At 47.3% G+C, this 21833-nt stretch overlaps 1 protein-coding gene and 2 non-coding genes across 3 annotated transcripts in view; 2 read left to right on the forward strand and 1 right to left on the reverse strand.

Annotated features, from left to right (window-relative positions):
• ksr2 (kinase suppressor of ras 2) overlaps window positions 1-21833 on the forward strand; it is an 815194-nt gene that overhangs the window by 39810 nt on the left and 753551 nt on the right. The gene's annotated exons all lie outside the window — the stretch shown is intronic.
• On the forward strand, window positions 5736-5982 carry LOC140430802 (small nucleolar RNA SNORD17). The gene has a single exon (XR_011949550.1). It is a non-coding gene; the product is annotated as a small nucleolar RNA SNORD17 (small nucleolar RNA).
• LOC140430806 (small nucleolar RNA SNORD17) lies at window positions 5744-5990 on the reverse strand. The gene has a single exon (XR_011949551.1). It is a non-coding gene; the product is annotated as a small nucleolar RNA SNORD17 (small nucleolar RNA).

A 21833-nucleotide genomic window follows, 5' to 3' on the forward strand; every position in this document is an offset into this window, starting at 1 on the left:
CAGAGGGAGATAGAGGAGCAAATAGGTAGACAGATTTTGGAAAGAAGTAAAAGCAACAGGGTTGTTGTGATGGGAGACTTTAACGTCCTCAATATTGACTGGGACTCACTTAGTGCTCGGTGCTTGGATGGGGCAGAGTTTATAAGGAGCATCCAGGAGGGCTTCTTAAAACAATATGTAGACAGTCCAACCAGGGAAGGGGCTGTACTGGACCTGGTATTGGGGAATGAGCCCGGCCAGGAGGTAGAAGTTTCAGTCGGGGAGCATTTCGGGAACAGTGACCACAATTCAGTAAATTTTAAAGTGCTGGTGGACAAGGATAAGAGTGGTCCTAGGGTGAATGTGCTAAATTAGGGGAAGGCTAATTATAACAATATTAGGCGGGAACTGAAGAACCTAGACTGGGGGCGGATGTTTGAGGGTAAATCAACATCTGACATGTGGGAAACTTTCAAATGTCAGTTGAAAGTGACATCACAGGAAACTGTGAACTGATTGGCTGAAAGGCAGACTGGACTAATTTTGAATATTTGTGGAGTTACTAGTTTTAATTTGATTTAAATTCCTATTTTTAAGTTGATTTGAATTTCTATTTTTAAATTTTTAAACCTCACTTAAATAACTATTTTGGGTTGATTTAAATTCCTATTTTTAAGTTGGTTTAAATAACTTTTTAAATTTTAATTAAATAACTTTTTAAAATTTCAATTAAATAACTATTTAATTTGTTGTCAGATCAGGCAAGATAAATACTCAGGGATAAAGCTAATTAAATAGTATACAGGAGATTGGATATGATCCGACACAAAAACATCTTTCTAAAGTTTAATTTCAAAAGTTTAATTTAAAGGACTAAATCAAGGCAGGTCAGCTCCAAGGCGTGGTCTGCTCCTTTTGCTCCATGTGGCAGGCTGGGGACAGTTCCAGTCCCCAGGGTCAGCATGTGTGCAGGAAGTGTCTCCAGTTACAGCTCCTGGAAGTTCGTGTTTCAGAGCTGGAGCGGCGGCTGGAGACACTGTGGAGCATCCGCGAGTCAAAGAGCATCGTGGATAGCACGTAGAGAGAGGTGGTTACACCGCAGGCTCATACTCCGCAGGCAGGAAGGGAATGGGTGACCACCAGACAGAGCAAGAGAGCGAGGCAGGTACTGCAAGAATCTCCTGTGGTTCACTACAGTGGCACCCCAATTGCTGCAATATCTTTGCTGCTGACCTTTACTGGGGAAATTTAGATGATCTTGCAGGACAGACTCGAGCGGCTGTGTCTTAAGCATCTGGCTGTGGACTGCAACATCTTGAAATTGAAACTAGCACAGCAGTCTGGGCCATGACTTGAGAAGCAATGGCAAGGGCATGGGCAGAGTGACAATGGCAGTAGGACAAGTGCTGTCAGCCTGAGAAGCACAACTCCATGGTAATGTCACTCGCCTAGAATGACCTTCCAGCAATCCTCGTGCGGTCAGGTGACAGATAGCTGGACAGCTGCAATATCCTGCAAGCCCCTTTGAGCACTGATAACCACAGCTATGTTGGCACCATTTTAGGCTTGTATGGCAGAAAGCTAAGCTTTCAGAACTGTGCTGCGTTTCGTGAACCAAATAAACCTAAGGGTGGGATTTCCCCCACCCTCCAACCACCCCACAGTTGGTTTTCTGGTGGCAGAAATCTTCCAGTCCCACCGACGTCTATGGTGTTTTATGCTCACTTATCCAACCACCGGGGAACCCGCCACCGCGAGTTGCCTTCGGCAGGAACGGAAGACCCTGTCAGCGGGAAGGGCTAGAAACTCAAGGCCTAAATGAACAAATTGAGGGATAAACTAAGGTGCAGTTCCTTAAATCGACATTGCATCAAAGTAAATTGAATCTCAAAGGAAAAGTCAAACTTTCATGACAGCAGTCTGATCTCCCACTGCAACACCCAACTTAGAAACATAGAATCCCTACAATGCGGAAGGAGACCATTTGGCCCATCGAGTCTGCACCGACCCTCCGAAAGAGTACCCTACCCAGGCCTACATTCCTGCCTTATCCCATAACCTCGTAACCCCACCTAACCTTTTGGATACTAAGGAGTAATTTAGCATGATCAATCCACCTAACCTGCACATCTTTGGACATCTCCGGAGCACCCGGAGTAAACCCACGCAGACATGGGAGATCGTGCAAATTCCACACAGCCAGTTACCCACGGTCAGAATCGAACCCAGGTCCTGGTGCTGTGAGGCAACAATCCAAACCACTGTGCCACCTTACCACCCTTGCGCAGAAATGGAAGCTGAGACATTGACCATCAGACATTGCATCATGGTTGAATGCATATATATGCAAAAGAAATTAGCTATTACTTTTATGTTGGAAAGAATGTGCTCCTAGCCCTGCGCAAAAAAACCTGTGCCAAATTGGTGTCAAACATCTCAGCATTTCTTGATATTGACTGCAAGCTTTCTGACAGACCTGCCAAAGTAACAAACATTTCATTGTGTACAGCCATCAATTTTATCCTGTGGGCTAGCCCATTGAAGTCCTCAACTGAGATCTCCACAGCAAAGCTGGTGCGCGACCTCTCTCTGGTGAGGCTATCTGTGTACCCTGCTCTGGCTGCAGGAAACTTGTGGATGGTAACTGACATGTGCACTTCTAAGCTATCCTGTAAATTAAATGCAGTGTCAAAATCTGAGCATGTAGCTGTGAATGTGGTTAGGTTGCACTTCTGGGTATCTGAAAGCAGGAAAGCACAAGGTATGGTTGCTGCGAGGGCTTAGGGTGCATGTTTCATCATATGCAACTCATTGAAACATAGAAAATAGGAAGAGAAGTGCAGTGATCTTTACATGGGTATGTACAGAAGGGGCTGATGGGTAATGGAAAGACCACTAGGGGGCAGCACTGGCATGTATAAAAGCGGGATGCAAGCAGCCCTCTGGTCTCTTTGGCTGATTTGACTGTGAGGAGAACAGAGGCAGAAATGTAGCTCAGGGCTGCTAGTGTGGTCAGGCCTAATTTTAGAGCATAGAAAAGTTGTAACCTTTCTACTAGTACAGTTCTTAAAGTAAGAACTCACACAGTTATTTAAGTCGTGTTGCTCAATAAACCTGTAAAACTTCTGGATGACTTTGAGCCTTCTTCCAAAGCCTCTACTGTAACTGAGTTGAGTAGCACAGATTATCTGCTTTACAGATAATCTGGTACTAGATTGGCTTTAATCGGACAGTACTAGATAGATTAGGTTAGAGACCAGAAAGAACCAAAACAAGCAGCAAAAGTAACGGGCCGGCCGCTCGACTGTGGAAGACTTCGCAGCATTTTGATTCCAAACAACCTACCGAAGCGATGGACCACACGCCACGTCCAGAGTTTCTGAAAACTACCGGTAATTTAAATAGTAACTGGAAAATGTATAAACAGCAGCTTCAAATATACATGGCAGCTACTGCCCTAAATGCAGCCACCGACGAGAGAAAGATTACGATATTACTGTCAACGGCAGGCCGACAAGCTGTAGACATTTATAACTCTTTTACGTATGGTGACAATTAAGATAAAACTAGCTTTCAAGTGATAATGGCAAAATTTGATGAACACCGTAAATCCCAATCAAATGAAATCATGGAACGATTTAACCTGCGTAACAGATTCCAAAAAAATGGGGAGACTATCTCTAATTTTTTCACAGATCTCCGCTTGCTAACCCAAAGTTGTAACTATGCTGATGTAACAGACTCCATCATCAGGGATCAATTAATCTATGGTCTCTCAGATGAAAATTTAAGGGAATCATTAATGCAGCAAAATGATTTAACTTTAAAAACTACCATAGCAAAATGCTTACAGCAAGAGCAGAAAAAACAGCAGTACCTGGAGTTTCTTGAGAAAAAAAAACATGGAGAAAGTACTCCACGAGGGAGAAGATGTTAAAATGGTGGCCTCTCCTCACAGGCCTTCTTTTCCGGCCACTGGCGCCCATTACAGCATGTCTGCGCATGTGCGCAGTCAGGAGAAACACGATCACGCAAGATTCCGGTATGCGCATGCGCAAGAAGCTGCGCACGCACAGTATGTAAAGTACCGACCCCAGCCAGAAGAGCAAGTCGTGCATGCGCGATCGCTGCCGACGCGTGACGTCACAGACGTCATGACGTGCTACCGCTGTGGCACCGCCCATTTAAAAGGGAAATGTCCTGCACGAGGGAAAAGGTGTTTAAAGTGCTCCAAGATGAATCATTTTGCCTCCCAGTGTCAGTCCACAGCCAAATATTACTCTCCAATGCAAAGACATGGAAACTTCAAGGTTCGCACAGTAGATGCAATGGGCACTCAGACACCCGAAGAAAACTTTTCCGACCACAAAGAGTTCCACTCCTGGGAGAACACAGACGGCGTTGGAATCATAAATGCCACAGAGGAACCGCACGAGCTGACCACACAGCCTCAATACGTGCATACCATTGAATCCACAAGCGAATGGAGTGCCACGGTGCAAGTGAACAACTCCCCAATTATGTTCAAGCTTGACACGGAAGCATCCGCGAACTTGATGACAAGCAAAGATCTTGCATCTATCCCAGGGACACACAAGATGATACCTGCTGCATGCAAGTTAACAGACTACAATGGCAACCAGATCACCTCGAGGGGATCATGCCTCCTACAAGTAGTTCATAAGAAAGTCACGAAAGGACTACGTTTTGAGATCGTGGATGACAAAAGAATGTCACTGTTAGGTGCTTAAGCCTGCAAGGATTTGCGGTTGATACAAAGGATTTTCATGAACATGGTTGAACACGGCTGGCCGATACCATCCAGCTGCTTCTCAGTGAGTATCCTGACTTTTTTTTCTGGCATGGGTACGTTACCCTACAAGTACAAAATCCTGCTCAAAGATGATGCAACACCGTTCATTCATGCCTCAAGGAGGGTACCAGCTCTGTTGCTGGACAAGCTAAAAGCAGAACTCCAACGCCTCCAATCTCAAGGCATCATATCACAGGTCACACAGCTGACTGACTGGGTCAGCTCGTTGGTATGTGTCAAGAAGCCGGCCGGTGAACTCAGAATCTGTTTAGATCCCAAACTTGAACAAAAACATTCGCAGGGAACACTACCCGATCCCCAAGCGAGAGGAGATACGAGTGAAATGGCGAAGGCTCGCATATTCACCAAACTTGATGCCTCACAAGGCTTCTGGCAGATGCAGCTCGATGATTACAGCCGACTGCTGTGTACCTTCAACACACCATTTGGACGACATTGTTATAATCATATGCCTTTCGGGATTATCTCTGCATCCAAAATATTTCACAGAATTATGGAGCAGATGATGGAAGGCATTGAAGGCGACCGTGTATATGTTGATGACATCATAATATGGTCAACGACAGAGGAAGACCACATTGCTCAGTTAAAACAAGTCTTCCAAAGAATCCACCAATTTGGGCTGAAGCTCAACCAAGCCAAGTGCACCTTCGCACGTTCATCTCTGACCTTCCTGGGTGACAGGATGTCAGAGCACGGGGTGAAGCCGGACGCTGAGAAGATCACAACAATTCCGATCATGCAGCGGCCAAGTGTATATGTTGATGACATCATAATATGGTCAACGACAGAGGAAGACCACTGGGACCCAGTCCGACTGGTCATTCTTTGAAGTAGCACCGCACCAATTCCATGTTGACTGGCATCGGTGGAGATCTTTGTGGGTTTTGCCGGGTCAAAGAATGCCAGCGTTGGAGCTGCCATCAATTAGTGCTTCAGATCCATCCACTCGTCTTGGTGGCGTGGAGTCCAGTCAAACTCCGTGTCCTTCCTTATCAATTGCCGTAACGCCGTCGTCCGTGCTCAGGTTTCATGGATTCATCAACTTCCTCGGCAAGTTCATACCGAACCTAGCAGCACGGACGACGGCGTTACGGCAATTGATAAGGAAGGACACGGAGTTTGACTGGACTCCACGCCACCAAGACGAGTGGATGGATCTGAAGCACTAATTGATGGCAGCTCCAACGCTGGCATTCTTTGACCCGGCAAAACCCACAAAGATCTCCACCGATGCCAGTCAACATGGAATTGGTGCGGTGCTACTTCAAAGAATGACCAGTCGGACTGGGTCCCAGTGGTCTTCCTCTGTCGTTGACCATATTATGATGTCATCAACATATACACGGACATCCAGGGACACCAGCAGTTGGTGCCCAAATGGACGTAAAAACCTCTGGGTCTCCATGCCCACTCAGGAGGTCTACCCGAATCAGACGTGCACCCAACTGTCTGAACTTGTGAACATGAACTGATACAATCATTGCTCTCTGTTCTATACTTGTACATGAAACCAGCTGTGTTTGATTTTTTTTATTTACAGCTCTGCAACTAAGAAAAAAAGAGTGAAAAAGGGGGATGTAGTGATCTTTACATGGGTATGTACAGAAGGGGCTGATGGGTAATGGAAAGACCACTAGGGTGCAACACTGGCGTGTATAAAAGCGGGACGCAAGCAGCCCTCTGGTCTCTTTGGCTGATTTGACTGAGGAGAACAGAGGCAGAAATTTAGCTCAGGGCTGCTAGTGTGGTCAGATCTAGTTTTAGAGCATAGAAAAGTTGAAACCTTTCTACTAGTACAATTCTTAAAGTAAGAACTCACGCAGTTATTTGAGTTGTGTTGCTCAATAAACCTTCTGTAAAACTTCTGGACGACTTTGAGCTTTCTTTCAAAGCCTCTACTGTAACTGAGTTGAATAGCACAGATTACCTGCGTTACAGGTAACAAAACAAGGAGTAGGCCATTGAGCCCATGGAACCTGCTGCACCATTCAATAGGATCATGGTTAATCCTCTGTCTCAATTCCATACTCCTGCTCTCTCCCCACATCCGTTGATGCCTCTAGTATCTAGGAATCTTATCTATTTCCTTCTTAAGTATATTTGGTGACTTGGCATCCACAGCTTTCAGTGGCAGAGAATTCCATAGGTTCACTCCTCTCTGAGTGAAGAAATGTCTCCTCATCTCAGTCCTAAATGGCTTACCCCATATCTTGAGATGGTGTTCTTGACCCCTCAACTAGGGGAAACATCATCCCTGCTTCCAGTCTGTTCAACCCTGCCAGCATGTTATACGTTTCAATGATATGCCACTACTTTTCCAGTGAATACATGCCTAGTCGATCCAATCTCTACTCATACAACAATTCTAGCAGTTGAGGAATCTGCCTTGTAAAGCTTATAAATCACAAGAGATTGTGGAATGAAAGGGAAGTGGAATATGAGGAGGAGGATTAGGCATGCCAATATCATAAACTTGGATGTTCTTAGTCCTGCTATTGGCCACAGTGAAAAATCATGGCTGCTTCAAATGTGGAGTGAGCCACGTGGGTAAGAACATGCAGCTGTACTTATCCCCTGCTGTATAATTACTACAGCCAAGGTTTAGTATTACGTTGTCCTGCAAGACCTGGAGAGAAAAGGGATTCACTGGATGCAGTGCAATGTATTTGGGTAATGTGGTTCTCATGGTTGGTTAACTGGCAGTGTATGAAAGTTAGGAGATGCCGGGGTGAGGTTTGCAGTTAAATGTGTGAGGGCGATCTGAAGCTATGAATGTTATGTTTGAGTCATGATTGATACTAGCTGTGGTAGTTGAGTGATCGAGATGTGGTGTATTGAGCAATATGTGTGGCTACTGGTGCAGATAGTGGAATACTGCATCTGAAGATACATTTAGTGATCATTATCTCTTTTGTGAGGTCATTGATGTTCATGCTGCACTGTAACTAGTCCTTGAAGCTAAACTCCTGGCATTGACTGCAATGGTTGCCTTGTCCCACTGCCTCTGCAAAATTTGTTTGGATGGCTTCCCAGCCCTTATGGATTGATGTCACTTTCCTCATCAAAGCCTCCCATGCAGCATCAGACAATGTTAGAACCTGCTTTGTGCCATGCTGTGCCATTCTTGTGACATTTACAGTTCAAAATCGGCAATAGAATAACTTGCACCAAGTTGCTATGACCAAAATGCATGCTCGCTTTCAGAGGTGCTTTGTGGCAAGTAGCAGAAGTTAGCTAGCTAGCTTGAATTTCTGCTTGCCACTCACGATTTTGAATCTTTGCGCAGGTGTTCAGCTACTCAACAGCACACTTAAAGTTGGCTATACACTACATCTATTTAAATTAACAAACAGCACAAAGTTTGCATTTTGCCTGAAGACGTCCTGAAGACGCATAATGTCAAATAATGATTTTTAAAACATCAGCAGTGTTGTGTTTGGTCCTTTGTACTTTACGAAGGAATCCACCAAACACTTTGACTTGTCCAAACCTGAATCTTTTATTTAATCTTGTGTGGTAAACTAGCGATCTGATACAGAGCACGCTATCATAGAGTCTGCTAACTACTCCTCTGGAACTTGCACCTAGCACTGACCATTCACTTGTATGTCTTATTACCCTCTCAATCTTCTTCTTCCGATGGCCGGATGTGTCTCTCCTTAAATTGGAGTCACAGGTCACATGACCTTGGTCTAGAGGCCGCATGCTGCGCGGTACCGCCACCTGCTGGTTGGATTGGATTTGTTTATTGTCACGTGTACCGAGGTACAGTGAAAAGTATTTTTCTGCGAGCAGCTCAACAGATCATTAAGTACATGAGAAGAAAAGGGAATAAAAGAAAATACATAATAGGGCAACACCATCCAACTATGATATAACGCATAGGCATAACACCACAAGCAGGAAAGATGAATTGAGCTTTTGAAAACAGACTTTTTATAACACAGATTGCAACTTACTTGAGATCACAGCCAAAAATGGCTACCCTAAATTGCATCACTATACATTCTGTGTTCCAACCAATTTGGGGTGGACACAGCCTGACCTCAAGACTTACCAAAGACAATGACCTCCTGGGGAATGTGAATGATTCACATCTTCTGCTCTATTAACAAAGCATTAAGGCAATCATCTGAGGTATTCAACTGTTGGAAATGGACAATTAAGGCTTACTTGGATAATGGGTCCCCAGATAAGATGGCTTTCCAGACATACGCTATAATTAAGTTACCTTTGAATACTCGGACAGTGGCATTATTTGGGATCCGCCTGGCAGTTGGAGAAGGAAGGTCACTTGACAAGCCAACCCTTTGTATGTTTTAAGCACATGTTTTCTTAGCAGAACTGAGGACAAGCAGCTGAGAAGCTGAGAACGAAGACCCATGTGGCAGTCTCTCCTGCCTCCCTCTCCAACCCACCTGGCAAGCATCAAGCCCTGTTTGCTAACCATGATCACCTAGGGATGTCCGTGCTGCAAGCAGAGGCTTCTTACGCCCAGCACCAATGTCTCCAGAAAAACAAATAAGTCAGCTGACTACACCTTTAACTCAGAAACAACGGGAAGGAAAGTCTCAAGCCAGCCAAATCACAAAATTATAAATTTATATTCCTTTTTTACTTTCTGTGGACTCTGATTTGGCCAACCTACCCTTCCCATTCTGTAATCGGTATTTGTGTGTGTACGTGTGAACATTTGAGTCTGTGTGCACAAAAGTTAGAGCAATTTTTATTATTTTGCTTAGATCAGTTTTAAGAGTATTTAACCTCTTTCTTTGTTAAACTCAAGAAAATCAATCTGATTGGTTATTTTATGAGTCAGCACGTAGACAGTTAAGTACCCATTCAATTGGCAGGTACATCTTTTTCAACTTAAGACAACCTGTTGCGGTGAAATGAGGAGAGGGCAAAGAGGCGAGCCATTCAGCCCCTCCTCATCTGATCGTAACAATTGGAAGCAATGAGCATTGGTTAATCGTGCATCACAATTTCCTTGTCTGCTGTCAGTTGGGGTGGGGTGCTTTGATTTCATGCCCAAAATAAATGTTGAGCTCTAGAATTTTTCATTACATGCTGAGAGTTGCGACAAAAATCTAACACATCAGATGTTAGAAATTCATAAATTGATAGAATAATAAACTATGAATCACACTAAGTTTATCACTAATTATAATGTGTTACTGAATTCCTTTTCTTAATTTACCATTGTTTTAATTATTGCATATTTTGATATTGTTTGCCTCTTTTCTTCATTTTCTTCCTCTCTTTGGATTTGTTCTTACTATTTGCAGTGTTTTACTAGGATACACACAGATCCATTCTTAGGCTACGTATTCAACTCCGAGGTTGGCTGCTAAGAGCAATTATGGCTGAATCTAAACCAGCTGTGAAACTCAGAATTGGGTGCTTATGTGCTGCATGATGTACACCATTAGGCATATTGAATAAGTTAGGATAATGTCCCAAATTATATCCTGATTTTGTGGCCTTGCTATGTCCTGCAGATAGACAAACACATGCACACATACACGTACACTTGCCAAATCAGTGCAGGTGACTCCTTTAGGGAGGGAATATCAAATACCGATCCACCATATGCCCTCCTATGGCAGGTTACAACCCAGCTTTAGAAAACCCATTGGGAATGGCACAATTCTCCAAGTTGGGAAATTGTACAAGGTAGACAAAGAGGAAAAGCTCAAATTGAAATACAATAATTCTACTCCATGACGTTAACACACAAGTAAGGCAAAAAAGTAGGGGTTTGTATTAGGTTGCTTTGATTGACTCTCCAGGCATGTATAAAGAGCATGTTGAATTGGAGGTCTTAATATGTGGAAAGAACATGGGGAAAAAAAGGTACAGCCATACTTCTCCAGAGAAATCTGGGCAGACGTTTACCTTCCTCCACTGGTTTGTTTGTGGGATCTGTAGGTTTCCCACCATGTTCCTGCAATTTTACGCTTCGGTGAGCAAGACCTAGGTCAGAACGCTTGCCCTTGCCTCAATTGAGGCCCTTAAGTGGCCAATTCTTGACCATTCAAGGGCCATTTCTAGTTCAGCTACAATTGCCAGATTAGCAGGAGGAGTTCAGGGGCAGGGAGGAAGTCTGAAAATGAACTGTGTTCAGCAGGCCTTGGACAAGAAAGGGTGGAGGTGGTGGGTTGGAGGGTGGCATCAATAGTTCCCCTTTAGCATTGGGCCCCTCTCCCCAACACACACACACACACACACACACACACAAGGTCTGGCTCCTGCAGGTCTTCCCTCTCACCCAGACAACACCCTGCCCCTCTGCCCTATACCCTGAGGCCTCACCTCTCTTCCCCTCCCTGAGGTCCCCCACGCTGAGCTGGTCCTGGGCTCGTGGGACAGATTTGGGGATCGCATGCAGTCACAGTCCTGTCCACTGTAGCTTCTGGTGCTCCAGGGACTAGGAAGCTGCTGGCCAATCAGATTGGCGGGTAGCTCTTGGGAGCGGGACTTCCTCTTGAGTGAGGGATGAAAGTCATATTTCCCACCAATTAATACTTTTTGGAATGTTAAATGGGAATCGGACATTTATTAATGCCGAGGATGTGTTCTCCCTGCAGACTCTTCGGATGGCTGCAAACCCTGTCATTCTAAAAACCCTGACCATGATATCAATATGGATATATTTACATTAACGATCCAATAAAAGCATTTACTATTTCAACACTCACTAAAGCAAGTTACAGATGGGCTGATGTGGCATGTGAGAGTAGGTTCATTGTTGCTTATGAAAAAGTGCTATGACTGTGGTATATGATATAAAATTTTTGCTTGTTTCTTTAATATATATTCTTTCCGTTGGGTAATGTGGGATTTCCTGGTGTATTTGATCTATTTATTTTTACTACCAGAACTCTAAGGACCATGCAGAGGTTAGCTTATGTGTGACAGTTTAACATATATGGTGACCTAACCACATAACCCACAAGCGAAGCAATCAAGAATCTGTTACACTGGTTACGCCACTGGTTCGGAAGAAAAGCATTTTACTGGTACACTTTAGCTAAACAATTTGCAACATGAAAGCATTGAGAAATGTCATTTTTTTTCTATCTGAAAATGATTAGCTTTACAGTTCCATTGAACCTTCACTGATGGTTTGTTTGGGAAATGCACTGCCATTCTTACACTGAGTCATGCAGACCACTAAGTTTCCCAGTTCCCAGTCTAAGGTGAGTTAGCTGATTTTGGGAGTGTTGTAGGAGGCTAACTACAAATGGTCTCAGTGCACCTGAATTAGGGAGGGGAAATTTAAGTATGTTTATTACTGCTGCTGTCCCATTAGTATCCCCAGTTGGAAAGTTTGTGTAGATGGAGTCAGGTGAACAAAGGTTCACGTTCAGTTATACTTCCTTTGGCAGTTAAATAATCTCATTCACCACTCTGGCATCACGGAGGCACAGTGGTCAGGACTGCTGCCTCACAGCACCAGGGTCCCGGATTAGACCATAAGACCATAATAGGAAGTCTTAAAACACCAGGTTAAAGTCCAACAGGTTTGTTTCGAATCACTAGCTTTCGGAGCACAGCTCCTTCCTCAGGTGAAGGACCTGTGCTCCGAAAGCTAGTGATTCAAAACAAACCTGTTGGACTTTAACCTGGTGTTGTAAGACTTCTTACTGTGCTCAGTCCAGTCCAACGCCAGCATCTCCACATCATAAGACCATAAGACCATAAGGAGCAGAATTAGACCACTCGGCCCATCGAGTCTGCTCCGCCATTCAGTCATGGCTGATATTTTTCAACACATGGACTGATTAAGACTAGAGAGTGCACACATTGTGAGGCTGAATTGTGTTGATCCAGTACGAAGGTCGCTCACAAAATCATTTCTTATATTACTCTTCAACGTGCAGCATTTTATGTTCTCTAGGTTTTCTGAGCCATGAGTGAAATAATGTCATAGACAGTAGATTTTGTATCACAAAAGCACAATTGTGATAAACAGTTTTGAGAACAATGCAGCAAGATTCTCATAAATTGAAATGTCATGCTTCCATTACAAGCATCCCACCTACAACCTACGGGCTTTGAAAATCTCAAGCTTTCTGCTATCTGATTTGCCTCAGTGTCTTTGCCTAATTTTACAACCTTAGCAATATTCTGTACTGTGGCCCTCAGGATTCTTACTAACCGTAAAGGTTGCATCACAAAATATTGGATTGTTACGTAAATATTCTATTTTGAACACGGCAAGGCTGGACTTAGCTTCAGACAACCCGTACTGCATTTACTTTGCTGTAATCTACAATGAACAATTTTTCTTCCCTCGTGTTGAGATATTTTGCAAAATGATTATTGAGCCCAGCAATTTTATTAAGCATGTCACAGTCAATATCTAATCATCAATTAATGTGATTTTAAGCTTTTTTAAAAGACTGCTTTCATTCTGCTGCATATAAAAAATGACAGTAGCTGCTTAAGTGTTCTACAATGTCATCTTATTGACCAGATACTTAAAAAAAATTGGTCTGATTGACTGTCAAGTGTAAATTTTTATAGATTTGTACATTTGAGTGGATGCAAATACCTTATGTACAAAGGGTTTTGTTTTATTTTTCCTCATTAGCAAACAGCAGTGCCACATTTTGAATCTGGCAGCAGGATTAGCACCTATCTGATGGGATATATGGGAACCCTGCAGGAACCTCATGCATTATGCTAATCTTTAATAAAAGGAGTTGGTTGGCAGCATATACTGAGTGTGACATTGTGAACAGTATTTTAAAAAAAAACTTATTAAAGTTTTTTAACACAATTTTTCTCCCTGACAAACAATAACCCCGCCCTGTAACAAAAAAAACCGAGAAATCACGCAGAGCAAGATATATACATGGCAAAATGATATATTTACACAGCGTTGTACACTGGCCCTCTCCCGTATGTGCCAGTTTCCCCAACCCTTCATGTTATCTCTTGCTCATCCGCCCTCCCAGGCAGTCGTCCCCCCCCCCCCCCCCCCCGCTCCCAGGACGTGTGTGTGTCCCCACCCCCCAAAGGTTGCTGCTGCTGCTGACCGACCTTCCTCTAACGCTCCGCGAGATAGTCTAGGAACGGTTGCCACCGCCTGTAGAACCCCTGCGCAGACCCTCTCAAGGCGAACTTAATCCTCTCCAACTTTATGTACCAAGCCATATCATTTCTCCAGGCTGGGGGGCTTCGCCTCCTTCCACATTAGCAAGATCCTTCGCCGGGCTACTAGGGACGCAAAGGCCAGAATGCCGGCCTCTTTCGCCTCCTGCACTCCCGGTTCGTCCACTACTACAAATATTGCTAGCCCCCAGCCTGGCTTGACCCGGACTTTCACCACCTGAGATATTGCTCCCGCCACTACTCTCCAGAACTCCTCCAGTGCCGGGCATGACCAAAACATATGGACATGGTTCGCCGGGCTCCCTGAGCACCTTCCACATCTGTCCTCTACCCCAAAGAACCTACTCAACCTTGCCCCCGTCAAGTGCGCTCTGAACCACCTTAAATTGTATCAGGCTGTGCCTGGCACACGAGGCGGAGGAATTAACCCTACCCAGGGTATCCGCCCCAGCCCTTCCTCGATCTCCTCCCCCAGCTCCTCCTCCCATTTACCCTTCAACTCTTCTACTAGCGCTTCCCCCTCTTCTTTCATCTCTTGGTGTATTTCCGACACCTTGCCCTCCCCGACCCATACCCCCGAGATCACCCTATCTTGAACTTCTTGTGCCGGGAGCAACGGGAATTCCCTCACCTGTCGCCTCACAAAAGCCCTCACCTGCATATATCTAAAGGCATTTCCCGGGGGTAACTCGAACTTCTCCTCCAGTGCCCCTAGGCTTGCAAACGTCCCGTCGATGAACAGGTCCCCCATTCTTCCAATCCCCGCCCGATGCCAGCTCTGCAACCCCCCGTCCATCTTCCCCGGGACAAACCGGTGGTTACCCCTGATCGGGGACCACACCGATGCTCCCATTGTACCCCGGTGCCGTCTCCACTGGCCCCAGATCCTTAGCGTGCCGCCACCACCGGGCTCGTGGTATACTTTGTCGGCGTGAGCGGCAGCGGTGCCGTAACCAACGCCCCCAGGCTCGTTCCTTTACAGGACGCCATCTCCATCCTCTTCCATGCCACCCCCTCTCCCTCCATAACCCACTTGCAGATCATCGCCACATTTGCTGCCAGTAGTAGCTCCCCAGGTTTGGCAGTGCCAACCCTCCTCGGTCCCGACTGCGTTCCAGGAACCCTCTCCGTACTCTCGGGGTCTTATTCGCCCACACAAACCCCATAATACTCCTACCTACTCTCTTAAAAAAGGCCTTAGTGATCACGATGGGAAGGCACTGAAACACAAACAGAAACCTCGGAAGGACCACCATTTTGACCGACTGCACTCTACCCGCCAGCGAGAGCGGTAACATGTCCCATCTTTTGAAATCCTCCTCCATTTGCTCCACCAACCTTGTCAGATTCAGTTTATGTAGGGTCCCCCAACTCCTGGCTATCTGGATCCCCAGTAACCGAAAGCTCCCCTCCGCCCTCCTCAGCGGTAGGTCCCCTATCCCTCTTTCTTGGTCCCCCGCCTGTAATACAAAGAGCTCACTCTTCCCTACATTGAGCTTATAGCCCAAAAACTCCCCAAACTCCCTTAGAGTCTGCATGACCTCCACCATCCCCTCCATTGGATCCGCCACGTACAGCAACAGGTCATCCGCATATAGCGACACCCGATGCTCTTCTCCCCCTCGGACCATCCCCCTCCATTTATTAGACTCTCTCAATGACATGGCCAATGGTTCGATCACCAATGCGAACAACAGGGGGGTCAGGGGGCATCCCTGCCTCGTCCCTCGGTACAGTCGAAAGTACTCCGACCTCCGCCGGTTCGTCACTACACTCGCCATCGGGGCTCTGTAAAGGAGCTTAACCCAACTGATACACCCTCCCCCGAACCCAAACTTACGCAGCACCTCCCAGAGGTACTCCCACTCTACTCGGTCAAAGGCCTTCTCCGCGTCCATAGCTGCCACTATCTCCGCCTCTCCCTCCTCCGATGGCATCATCATCACGTTTAAGAGCCGCTGCACGTTAGTGTTTAATTGCCTGCCCTTTACGAATCCCATCTGGTCTTCATGGATCACCCCCGGGACACAGTCCTCGATCCTCGTGGCCAGCACTTTTGCCAGCAACTTTGCATCCACATTGAGGAGCGAGATCGGCCTGTACGATCCACATTGCAGTGGGTCCTTGTCCCGCTTTAGGATCAAAGAAATTGTCGCCTCCGACATTGTCGGGGGCAGTGCCCCCTCCTCTCTTGCCTCATTAAAGGTCCTCACCAGTAGCGGGGCCAACAGGTCTACGTACTTCCTGTAGAACTCCACCGGGAATCCATCCGGTCCCGGGGCCTTCCCCGCCTGCATTCTACCCAAACCCTTGCTCAGCTCCTCCAACCCAATTGGTGCCCCCAAACCAGCCACCTCTTGCTCCTCCACCCTCGGGAATCTCAGTTGATCTAGGAATCGTCTCATCCCCTCTTCCCCCGCTGGGGGCTGGGATCTGTACAGCTCTTTATAAAAGGCCTTAAATACCTTGTTTATTTTCGTCGCACTCCAAACCGTGGCTCCCCTTCCATCTTTGACTCCCCCTATTTCCTTCGCTGCCATCCTCTTACGGAGCTGGTGTGCCAGCATCCGACTAGCCTTTTCCCCATACTCGTAGGTCGCCTCCTGCGCTTTCCTCCACTGTGCCTCCGCCTTCCCTGTGGTCAACAGGTCAAACTCTGTCTGGAGCCGTCGTCTTTCCCCAAGCAATCTTTCCTCCGGGGCCTCTGCGTATCTCCTGTCCACTCTCAAAATCTCCCCCACTAACCTCTCCCTTTCCATACCCTCTGTCTTCTCCCTATGAGCCCTAATGGAGATTAGCTCTCCCCTGATCACCGCCTTCAACGCCTCCCATACCACCCCCACCCGCACCTCCCCGTTGTCGTTGGCCTCCAAGTACCTTTCGATACACCCCCTCACCTTCCCACACACCACCTCGTCCGCCAGCAGTCCCACATCCAGCCGCCACAACGGGCATTGGTCCCGCTCCTCTCCCAGCTCCAATTCCACCCAGTGCGGGGCATGGTCCGAAACGGCTATGGCCGAATACTCCGTCCCCTCCACCCTCGGGATGAGCGCCCTACCCAGAACAAAGAAATCTATCTGGGAGTAGGCTTTGTGTACATGGGAGAAGAGAGAAAATTCCCTGGCCTGCGGCCTTGCAAACCGCCATGGGTCCACTCCCCCCATCTGATCCATAAACCCCCTAAGTACCTTGGCCGCCGCCGGCCTCTTTCCAGTCCTTGATTTAGAGCGGTCCAGTGCTGGATCTAACACTGTATTGAAGTCCCCTCCCATTATCAGGCCTCCTATCTCCAGGTCCGGAATGCGCCCCAACACGCGCTTCATGAATCCTGCATCATCCCAGTTCGGGGCGTATACGTTTACCAACACCACCCACGTCCCTTGCAGCCTACCGCTCACCATTACATATCGCCCTCCATTGTCCACTACAATAGTCTTGGCCTCAAATGACACCCGCTTTCTCACCAATATTGCCACCCCTCTATTCTTCGCGTCCAGTCCCGAGTGGAATACCTGTCCTACCCATCCCTTTCTTAACCTGACCTGGTCCGCCACCTTAGTCCCGTGTCCACGCCTCCCTCACCCTCCAGTCCCCCAGACGGGGGACCCCCTGATCGGGGACCACACCGATGCTCCCATTCCCTTTCGGCCAGTGCAGCAGCAACCCTTCCCTTCCCCCCCCCCCCTCCACCCCCCTCCCCTCCCCCCCCCCCACTAGACCCCTGTCTAGCTTTTTTGCTCCCCCCATGTCACTCCCGTAAGTCAGCTGACGCCTGCTGACCCCGGCTTCCCCCGCCGTCCCATTGACCTCCCCGTGTGGGAGTCTCCCAATCAATATGCATTCCCCTTCTGCCTTTCTTCCCGCGCGCGGGAAATAACCCCGCGCTTTCCAAAGCCCGCTCCGCCCCCTCTGGCGCAGCTCCTGTCGCGGCCTTGTCTCTCTCTCCCAGCCCATGTAACATTTCCTGCGCGTGATTGACCCCCTATATACAACAACCATCACACATCAAACCTCAAACATCCCCCCACCCTCACAAACCCTCAGTTAGAGTCCAACTTTTCGGCTTGTACAAAGGTCCACGCCTCTTCAGGCGTTTTGAAGTAATAGTGTTGGCCCTTGTATGTGACCCACAGTCGCGCTGGCTGCAGCATTCCGAATTTCACTTCTTTCCGGTACAACGCCGCTTTGGCCCGGTTGAAACCCGCTCTCTGCTTTGCAACCTCCGTGCTCCAGTCCGGGTATATTCGGATCTCTGCATTGTCCCACTTACTGCTCCGCTCCTTCTTGGCCCATCTCAGGACCCACTCTCTGTCCGTGAACCGGTGAAACCTCACCACTATCGCCCTTGGCGGCTCATTTGCCTGGGGCTTCCTCGCCAGCACCCGATGTGCTCTGTCCAACTCCAGCGGCCTCGAAGGGGGCTTCTTGCCCATCATCGCCTCGAGCATTGTGCTCGCGTATGCCCCAGTATCGGCCCCCTCCACTCCCACCATCGGCCCCCTCCCTCCAGGATCCGCAGATTCTTTCTCCTCGACCTGTTCTCCAGGTCTTCGAGTCTTCCCGCCCACCTCTTGTGTAGCGCCTCGTTCTGCTCCACTCTCACCGCCAGGCCCACGAGCTCGTCCTCGTTCTGACTGACTCTTTTCTGTACCTCCTGGATCTTAACTTCGTGGGCCTTCTGGGTGATCCCGAGTCCTTCAATTGCCGAAAGCATAGACGCCAACATCTCCTTGCGCATCTCCTCGCGCTGCTCCTCAAAGCAGCGCTTGATGAACTCCTGCAGCTCCCCTTTGTCCCTGGCCGCCGCCATTTTGTTTTCTTTCCCTCGCTTCTCCCGTTGCTCCAGTGCCGCTCCTTTGGCCGTTGCACTTCTGGTCCGTTTCATAGAAGTTGGAGGGGGACCTCTCTCTTCCCTTCCCCACGGGTTGCGTCAAAAAAAGTTCCGTTGGGGCTCCTCTAGCGAGCCCGAAAGTCCGTGGTAGCGGGAGCTGCCGAATCGTGCGGCTTAGCTCCGCAGAGCCGCAACCGGAAGTCCCATTGTGAACAGTATTGATAGCGTTGAGGGTGATGAGCACAATATTGCTTCTTGACCGTGCTTAAAGAGCTGTTAGCAAAGGTCCGATGGGATGTTTTAATGATGCTGCCACTTAGAGTAAATTTGCAACGGGAGATCCAGAGATTTTGTAAACCTTTAAAAGGGTGGGTGGGTGGCACGGTGATGCAGAGGCTAGCACTGCTGCCTCACGGCACCAAGGACTAGGGTTCGATCCCGGTCCAGGTCACTCTCCGTATGAAGTTTGCACATTCTCCCCGTTTCTGCATGGGTCTCACCCTCATTAACCCAATGATATGCAGGGTAGGTGGATTGGCCACGCTAAATTGCCCCTTAATAGGATTTTAAAAAAAAAATGCATGTTTGATAATTTTCAAAGACTCTCTGAGGCAAAGAAGTAAGAAACAAAATGGGGGAAAGAAAACGTCTTTGAGTTAGCAATCAAGCACTTCAAAAAACACTTGATTCATCAACAGGAATGTGTTGCTGTATGAGGAGGATTCCTCTGTTTGCCACTTCTCCTCAGAGAACATATACCAGCCAGTGACCATTGTACATGCACTATCTGTAGGATCTGCGAGAAAAGCTGGATGAAGATGGCATCCCTAGAAGCTTCCCAGTGAGTCTGTTTCCTGAGACGTGGAGACTTAGAGAAGACCTGATTGTCATATTTAAAATCATTAAAAGCAAGGACAACATATTAGTAGTTGCTGTCTTTGAGGTGATGGGGTCAGAGTGGCTACCCATATAAATTGAGAAACCTGATTGAGGTTTAGGTTCTCCTTTTTCTGAGAACGATTTTAGTAGATGTATTGAAGAATGATTCTTTACGTTCCTTCAAGAAGACAGAAGATGAACTTGTTGAAAAAGAAAAGGGTTACAGCAACAAGAACCTGTATTTATATTGCTCGTGAAACACCTTGGGATGCTTGAATCTGGAGAATACAAGAGTGAGAGAGAGAGAGCAGCTCATTTCCATTGAGTGTCCAGGATCTAGAAATGGCAATGGCAAACCCAGCCCTGTCGACCCTGCAAAGTCCTCCTTACTAACATCTGGGGCTTGTGCCAAAGTTGGGAGAGCTGTCTCAGACTAGTCAAGCAACAGCCTGACATAGTCATACACACAGAATCATACCTTGCAGACAATGTCCCAGACACTAAAATTACCATTCCTCAGTATGTCCTGTCTCACCGGCAGGACAGACCCAGAGGAAGTGGTGGCACAGTGGTATACAATCAGGAGGGAGTTGCCCTGGGAGTCCTCAATATTGACTCTGGATCTCTTGCTGATGACCACGTCCCGACCATCATAAGTTGATGAATCAGTATTCCTCCATGTTGAACACCACTTGGAGGAAGCACTGAGGGTGGCCAGAGCACAGAATATGCTCTGGGTGGGGTACTTTAATGTCCATCACCAAGAGTGGCTCGGCAATACTGCCACAGACCGAGCTGGCCGGGACATAAAGGACATAGCTGCTAGACTGGGACTACAGTAGCAGGTGAGGGAACCAACAAGAGGGAAAAACATACTTGACCTCATCCTCACCAGCCTGCCTCTTGGAGATGCATCTGTCCTTGGCAGTATCAGTAGAAGTGACCACTGCACAGTCCTTGTGGAGGTAAAGTCCCATCTTCACCTTGAGGATACCTTCCATTGTGTTGTGTGGCACTATCACCGTGCTAAATGGGATAGACTTTGAACAGATCTAGGAATCCAAGACTGGGCCTCCGTGAGGCGCTGTGGGTAATCAGCAGCAGCAGAATTGTATTCAACCATAATCTGCAACCTCATGGCCTGGCATATCCCCAACTCTACCATTACCACCAAGACAGTGGATCAACCCTGGTTCAATGAAGACTGCAGGAGAGCATGCCAGAAGTAACACCAAGGGATACCGAAAAAATGAGGTGTCATCCTGGTAAAGCTACAACACAGGACTACTTGTGTGTCAAACAGCATAAGCAGCAAGTAGTAGACAGAGCTAAGCAATTCCACAATGAACGCACCAAATCTAAGCTCTGCAGTCCTGCCACATCCAGCCATTAATGATGGTGGACAATTAAACAACTTATTGGAGGAGAAGGCTCCACAAATACCCCCATCCTCAATGATGGAGGAGCCCAGCACATATGTGCAAAAGATAAGGCTGAGGCATTCGCAACAATCTTCAGCCAGATGTGCCGAGTGGATGATCCATCTCGGTCTCCTCCGGAGGTCCCCAGCACCACAGATGTGATTCACCCATGTGATATCAATAAATGGCTGAAGGCACTAAATACTGCAAAGGCTATGGGCCCTGACAACATTCCAGCAATAGTACTGAAGATTTGTTCTCCAGAACTTGCTGCACCTAGCTAAGCTGTTCCACTGCAGCTACGGCACTGGCATCTACCCGGAAATGTGGAAAATTGCCGAGGTGTGTCCTGCATACAAGAAACAGGACAGATCCAACCCAGCCAATTACTGCCCTATCAGTCTACCCTCTATCATCAGCAAAGTGATGGAAGGTGTCATCAACAGTGCTATCAGGCAGAACTTACTCAGCAAAAACCTATTCACAGATGCTTAGTTTGGGTTCCGCCACGGTCACTCAGATCCTGACCTCATTACAGCCTTCGTTCAGACATGGCCAAAAGAGCTGAATGCCAGAGGTGAGGTGAGAGTGACTGTCCTTGACATCAAGGCAGCATTTGACCGAGTATGGCACCAAGGAGCCCTAGCTAGACTGGAGTCAATGGGAATCAAGGGGAAAACTCTGCTGGTTGGAGTCAAAGCTGGCGCAAAGGAAGATAGTTGTGCTGGTTTGAGATCAACCATCTCAGCACCAGGACATC

The sequence above is a fragment of the Scyliorhinus torazame genome, chromosome 1 (genome assembly GCF_047496885.1).
Source record: "Scyliorhinus torazame isolate Kashiwa2021f chromosome 1, sScyTor2.1, whole genome shotgun sequence".
NCBI classification, from domain to species: domain Eukaryota; kingdom Metazoa; phylum Chordata; class Chondrichthyes; order Carcharhiniformes; family Scyliorhinidae; genus Scyliorhinus; species Scyliorhinus torazame.